The sequence below is a fragment of the Montipora foliosa genome, chromosome 8, assembly GCF_036669935.1.
Source record: "Montipora foliosa isolate CH-2021 chromosome 8, ASM3666993v2, whole genome shotgun sequence".
Lineage (NCBI taxonomy): Eukaryota > Metazoa > Cnidaria > Anthozoa > Scleractinia > Acroporidae > Montipora > Montipora foliosa.
This window is the reverse complement of record NC_090876.1, coordinates 28,330,374-28,337,873: the sequence shown is the minus strand read 5'-3', so window position 1 is coordinate 28,337,873 and position 7,500 is coordinate 28,330,374. Positions and strand designations below refer to the sequence as shown.

The 7,500-nt window shown below is 38.5% G+C and overlaps 1 protein-coding gene and 2 pseudogenes across 1 annotated transcript in view; 1 reads left to right on the top strand and 2 right to left on the bottom strand.

The window, feature by feature from the left end:
- LOC138012553 (CDK5 regulatory subunit-associated protein 3-like) overlaps window positions 1-7,500 on the bottom strand; it is a 130,242-nt gene that overhangs the window by 59,246 nt on the left and 63,496 nt on the right. The gene's annotated exons all lie outside the window — the stretch shown is intronic.
- LOC137967496 (uncharacterized) lies at window positions 5,812-6,740 on the top strand (annotated as a pseudogene).
- The window catches only part of LOC138012552 (putative nuclease HARBI1), a 1,177-nt pseudogene continuing 1,153 nt past the window's right edge, over window positions 7,477-7,500 (bottom strand).

The following is a 7,500-nucleotide window of genomic DNA, read 5'->3' as shown; positions in this document are numbered from 1 at the left end:
TCGCTTTAATAATAAATAACTTAAATAAACAATAATAATTTTTGAAAGGTAAATAGACATGGATTCCTCTTTATCAGAAAATACCGGGTTGGTGTCTAGCACAGGAAAGACTACCTTGACGAGGGTAGATGGACCTCTCTGAGCCTTGGATGGCAATAAAAATAAAATTACTGGTTGGTGGAAACTTTAACACACAGCCTCATCTGATGAGAGAATGTCAAATATTGAATCCCACCATAACAATGGGATAAGAGCTTTCACTGAATTTGTTGCATCCAGCAGGTGTCCTGTGGATGAGCCCAAAGGCCGAGCCCTCATCCGGCTACTACTGAACAATGACAGGAGATTGGGATGGTCAAAGAAGGACAAAAACAAAGAAAGAGAATGATGGAAAGGAGCAACACACCCGTAAGAAGGATAGAATGTGAAGGTTAACAGACAATCGAAAAATCAGAGTTCTAGGCAGGATTCGAACTTACAACCTCTGTAACACGGTTGTTTGAATGTTACAGGTCAAACAGGGAAGTGAGAATACAGAAAAGGACTGGTACATCTGTGGAAACTCTGCAACACCAATGAAGATGTAAGGAAAGTTACTGATCAGAGATTGGCAGAATTCAAGTATGCCGGATTAAGATCATGGATTGTGGATGAGATTGTGGAACAGGAAGAAAGAGCTCTGAGAGTAAGGAATGAATATTAGGAAACTGGAACTAAAAAGCATATTTCCCCAGAGTACAGTATGAAACAACGCCTGTTATGCAAGGAGAAAACTGAGGTGAATACAACATTCCAGGTGAAGAACCCAGTGTGTCTTCAGCTGAAGAGCCGCAAGAAATCAGCCCTGACATTGATGCTCTCCAAGATAGGATTCAAGAAATGATGCATCTGGAACAGAGTAGGCTTACCATCAAACAAGTCATGTGATAAATCAAAGCTGAAAGCTGAAGTTGGAAAAGTTAATAAAGCTGTCAAGAGGATTCAGGCCCATAACATAACTGAGCTGGATTCTTTATTTACTGTACACAGCTGGATATGTCACTACAGAAAGAATGACTGGTTTGAGGAAATTAAAAATGGAGTGAATAAGATGGCAAATTGGCAACCTCGTTCCCAGGGTCTTCTCGGCTTTCAATATGGCAGCGGGTAGGGAAAAGACCCTGGCACAGGGCAGATCACGTGATCAAATTTGTCTATCGAGGATGAAAAACCTTAAATAACAATGACCACAACCAGGTTTTCTGAGCCCGCCAGACTGAGCACCCCCAGCAAACCATTGTTTTAATGAAAACCGCTGGTCAGCAACCTGGTTCTGGTCATTGCTGTCATTGCTGTCTAAGGTATCGAGGATGGACAAATGTGCATTTTTTTTTCAAAATGGCAGCAAGGAATAAGGTGAGAGAAATCTGGGCACGACAACTGCCAACAAACAAAATGAAGTACGAAAGGGGAACCCAAAGTTGTAAAATTTGATGTAAGAAACCGAAAATACGGATGAATGAATGCAAGAGCAACGAGAATGCGGTAGATGACAGAGAAATCCTGCTTTCGTTTTAATTTCATGTTATTGTAAACCAATGCAAGTTTGTATACGGCTACTATTACTGGGGGCTGTGATTTTTAAACATCTTGGAAACAGTCATTGCACACAGTTTCACCCGTAACATCACAGACATTTGATTACCGTAAAATCCAGTGAGCTAAGGTTTAATGAAAACCCTGATTCTAGCTACTTAGTCACGGAGGTATGTTCACTGTCTTCCATAATGTATAGTTTATATTGCATGTTTATTTTCAATCAATTCAACCTGATTATAATTAATTTTTCATACATTTGAATGATTATCTGATTTCTTATCGGTGTATATGAGCCTTCTGACAACGACTTTCCCCAGTATACATTGGCCCAAAACTATTTTCCTGAAAGGAAGTATCATTACACCACATATTTTGTTTTGAGAACCATTTGAATGTTGTATTGTGGTTTTATTTCTCATTTCATCGATTGACGTACTGCACATATTGTCATGTCAGTGTAAAATCAGTATTTTATTTCTTTTCTGATTGCCAACAGGGAACCACAGCCTGTTAAGGGCCCACATTCTTACAAGTTGTTATTGTAAATATATTTTGTGGTAAAGTTGACATAATCAAGCAAATATACATTGTTGAGCATGCTATTCCATAGGATTAGCGATCTGCTTCTTGTGCTTTTCAAGCTGTGAAAAGATCCATGTCTTGTCCTACAAGTGAAGACAATGTGATGACTCGGAATGCTGCTCATGAAATCTGTTGGGCCTAATTACATTGTAAAAAAGGGCACAATTTGTGTACAGTAAGTCCTAAACACAAGCATCTCATCCTCTTTAGCAGTTCTTGTCGAATGAGCCCAGGGTAAGGCATGGATCTTTGCTGTGAAAATGGCACTGTTTGTTTTATTTGCCTCCATTCTTTAAACTACATTTTTGTTTCGTTTCATTTCCGCAGAAACGAATCGTATTTTGACTTCAGGATGAACTATTTACACAATGAGGTAGAGTGGCCATTCAAAACAGAGTTTGTAATTGAACATCTAAACATCTACCATGAGACGTAAAAACAAACTTGTGAACATGTGAACCTGAAGTATAGCAAATCATAATGCTGACAAACACCAAAATAAAGGATATGGGTCATAAATATGAACTGTTTTCACTATCTGAATGATTTTGGGTTACATTATAAAGGGATATATTGTTGAAAAATCCAAAGCTATCTCTGATCGTGGTAATGAGTAATGTAAACAATCTTCGCACTGGTGAGTTGTAGTAGTAAGCTGGGTTTTCCAGGAATCAGTTATGTTAAAGATACTACTGATAACTGCCTAGGTTCACATGTAACACAAGTAATGGAAGATTCACAGAAAACGGAATTTGAAATTTTATGCTATGGCATTTAAAGCACAAATAGGTATTTTTAGACAAGTATCAGTTCTTCTCTCTAATGGTTAATATTCCTTGAGAGGCTTCTCACCGTTTAGAGAGCTTGCATCTACATTTCTGTCTTTATATTTCTTGAGTTTCAATAGACGAAGCTAAATATATATGACAGACCAAGTGACCCACACTACAGTATTTTATCTTTCTCCTGCCCTTACCAATTTCCACAAACGAAACACTATTTCTTTTTGTGAAATAGTTTCTTGTTGCCAGTGAAGTTGCAAATTTCCAGTGCTTTGTCACCTTCAATTTTATTTCCCAATCCCCCTGTCCACTTTGCAATTTTCCCCCAAATCACTCGATATACCACATCTTCAGACAGTAATCATAAATGCCTCAACTTGAGCAATCCTAGAGAATATTAATTTTCAAAGCATGTTTTGAAAACGAATAATTCAACTTAAATTATTGGAGTACAAGAAAACTCACAGGAGTGTGATACTTTAACCTAACCAAAAAAAGTCATGTGTACAAAATTAAAGAATACTGTTTAATATACATATTTATATTTTTAAATCAGAAGAAGCAGAAATGGAAGTCGTTAGCGAATTGACAGGTCAAGAAGACTATAATGATAAGCCTTACAATTATTTTCAAGAATAATAATTATTGTTAAGACTTCACAATCTTAAATAACCCTCTTGGAAAATTACAAGATGACATGCACTTTGTTTGGGGTGAGGAGATTAATATTTTTTATAATGAAAGTAAAAGGCAATGATGAAAACCGACCGAGCTAAAATCTCTCTGTGCACCACTAGCTGAACAGTGTGGAAGGGATGATATGGAAAAGAATATGGATTACTGTAAAGTGTTCTGCAGGTCTATTAAAATAAAACACAGGTCACATTCCACAGGTGCGAGTACATACCACTGTGCTGCAGACAAGTACACAACACCAAAAGTGTCTCCTAGCGCCAATCACTCAACAAAAATGTTGTTTCAGGTCTCGGGGAAACTTTTGGCTTAGTTGTTGATTATTGGAGCAGAGACTTCTAATCTTGACCTGTGGAATGTGACCTGTATTTAACAGATTCGCCTTCATTGCAGCTGTCACACGAGTCAACAGCGCCATATACAACTGCTAAGACAACCAGATCAATAATGTATGAACCCTATTGCACAATTTTATAATTTGTAACACAATCAGACCTGGTGAAAACATTGAACAACAGTGTAACGTGTAACAATGCGTGCGTTAGGGAATTACAATTGTGAGACACCAAAAATGTAAAGGTACGTATGAAATAAAATCACTTCATTACCGTTACGTACGGTATTTCAAACACCATTATGGCCTTTTATATATCCAGCCATCGCCATTCCAGAGGTCGTGAAAAGCTAACGTAGCTTTAATTGGAATCAAAGCCTGATGTAGATCACCGTGCAACGTGAAAAAACGGCCAATTATTCTTCACTGTTATGCTTGTTACTTTGCGGCTGCTTCTTAGGGAACAGCTACAATTTTGAAAATGATTTAACACTAATTCTGTTCTTCTTTTGGCTCTCCTCACAAGCCGCCATCTTTCTTTCGACATTAAACCAATCAGGGTTCACGTGAGAAAAGCACCAATCAGAGATCTTTTTAGTTCACTGTGTGCCAGGGTCTTCTCCCAACCTGCTGCCATATTGAAAGCTGAGAAGACACTGGGAACGAGGTTGGCAAATTGGAAGGCAGCCGGGTAATGGTTTCAGAAATTGACAGGAATAAACCCTAGATTGCATGATTCCTTGCAACAATGTGTACATCAAGGAAATTTACCAGAGTGGATGGTCCGAGGAAGAACACTTTTGATTCAGAAGGACCCAGCAAAGGGTACTAAGGCAGCCATGTAATGCTTCAAACGTCAGCTTTCAAATTTCTCTACTGTGGTCAATTTACTATATCAACCCAGCTGATAAAACCATTTCAAATTTGTCAATGGCTTGGATAGACTATGAGAAGGCATATGGAGATGGCTGGGGCAAGAATATGATCTCATCAACAGCATGGTGAAATGGTAGACAGTGTTGACATCACAAGGATTGGATCTTGGGCAGGTTGTCATCAGAGGAGGAATTCTATTTGGCAAGGGGACTCCTGCTGTTTATAGTCATCATGCTGCCACTGACCCTACCTAGTACTACAAGACTTGACAGCTTGATGCAGCCTGGCAAAGGATATGAGGCCCATTACCCACGTTAAATCTATGGACGATCTGAAGTTGCATGGTGTTAGGAAAGCCTAACTAGACTCACTTATTCAAGTGGTAAGGGTTTCCTCACAAGATAATAACATGTTGTTTGGGCTAGACAAGTGTGCTGTGCTGGAAATGAGAAGAGGAATACAGGTTGGCAGCTGTGGATGTACCTACCAAACGACGACATCAAGGACGTAAAGGAGGAAGGCCATACATGTAAACAACATAGGAGTATATCAGAAGAGTTAAGAAATTGTGTAGAACCAAACTGAATGGGGGTAACATGATCAGTGGCATCAATGCCTGGGATGTAGGCATGGTATGCTATGGTGCGGTAGATTAGACACTGGAAGAGCTGGTCAGCATGGATAGAAGAACTAGGAAGATCTTGGATATGAATGACTGTTTGCACCCCAGAAGTATTGTTGTGAGATTGTACCTGCTCATGAAGGAAGAGCCGAGAGAGGACTGATTGGCATTGAGGAGTGTGTAAGGAGGGAGAGCAAAATAATACTTACATGAGTGGAAGCTTCAAAGCAGCTTTGAAGGAGAAGGTGATAACTGAAAGAGAAAGTCTCTAAAGACTATCAGAAGAGGAAGAAGGAAGAGGAAGAAGGAAGAGAAAGGAAGGAACTGGAAGGAGAAAGCCCAACATGGGGAGTTTGTTCAACAAACATCAGGTAATAGCTTGAGAGGATTCACGGATTCATGATTAGGCTAGAAGAGGGCCTGATAATGGCTGCTCAAGGACAGGCTTTAACAACACACCCATTCAAGAACAGTATAGATAAGACCTCTATGAGCGCGTTTCTTTATTAAAATCGAAATCCAGATTCTTGAATCCAAAAACGGATTTTGCGTTTCTTTACTAAAATCCGAACAAGGATTTTGAATTATGGAATCCACCCTCCGAGTGGATACATTACATGTACATCAAATCTGAATCCGGATTTTTAGGATTCATGAGCTGTTGCATGCTGGTCTAGGGCTGATGTGTTGTTGTTAATTTCCTGCTATGCCGAACGAAGAGAAAGAATTAAAGACATACTGTAAACACAAAGAACAAGTCCCTGTGGGAAGAAATCAGTGAAGAGCTAAAGAAGAAAGGAGTGTCGTTTATTCCTAAAGCATATGAGATGAAAATGAAAAATCTGAAGAGAAGTTATGTTGCTTGTGTCGATCACTACAAAGTCAGCGGAAATGATCAAAAGAAATGCAACTTCTATGACAAACTTCATGACATATTTTTGCAAGATGACGCCATCCAGCCAAAAAAACTTGCGCAGTAACCTTGACGGTCCAGTTAAACTGAGCAAAGATACAGTTAAGAATGCTGAAAATTCCAGTTCGACAGGTTAAGTGATACAGATGAGCCTCTGGTTGCAAAATCAAAGAAAAAGAAATTACCAGAAAGGAAGAAGAAGGCAGAAGACCTGGTTGGGCACTTTAAGACATTTACAGAAGACAGGAAAGAGGAGGAAAAAGGAAAAAAATCAACAAGTGAGAAAACATGCACAATGAACACATGGCACTAATGGTCCAATTTTTGAATGCTTTTGAAAAATCACTGAACAAAGAGTAACCTTGGTGATCAATTTTTATTGTGTTACATGAGGTTATTTGACTACAAATATGAACATAGTTACAGTAAAGCTGACTTTTATTGTCAGTATTGAGTATTTTATTATACATGTATCACACGTGTTAACAGTATTATTGCAAGTATATGCTTGTGTATACATGTAATTTTCATCACATGCAAAGAACTACAACAGTAACATTAGTTGAAAGGGGACTACCCAAACTGGTTTGATATTTTTATATCCTTAACATTTTGTAGTCTGATTCTCAGACACTCCACGTCACGTGTCATGCACTGTTTCCTTTAGTGCGTGACACGAGCAACCTGAAGCATCTCAGAATCAGGCTATTACATTTGTGTCCAAAGTTTACATTTCAAGCAAGACCAAAAATGTTTGGTAGTAAAAAGTGATCCAAGGATCTACTATTTCTTCACATACTTCGGTATTTGTACTAAAAACAAAGAACATCTAGATATTTCCAACAAGATTAAAGGGACACAGTCAGCTGGTGCACATGTGATTTGTATATCACACTTTATTGTGATCCACACTGTTTTAACCAAATAATTATGATAAAATAATTTCATAGGATAAGCAAAAGCACACTCAAAAACAGGTTTTCAGTAAAGGATAGAAAATCGAGTGAAACACTGGCAGGTTTGAAGCAGATTTCTAGATGTACTTGATGTGTAACTTTGATTTCAGGTTGAGGTAAACTTTTTTCAAAGTGAGAAAACTAGTGTCCAGGTCAGCACAGTC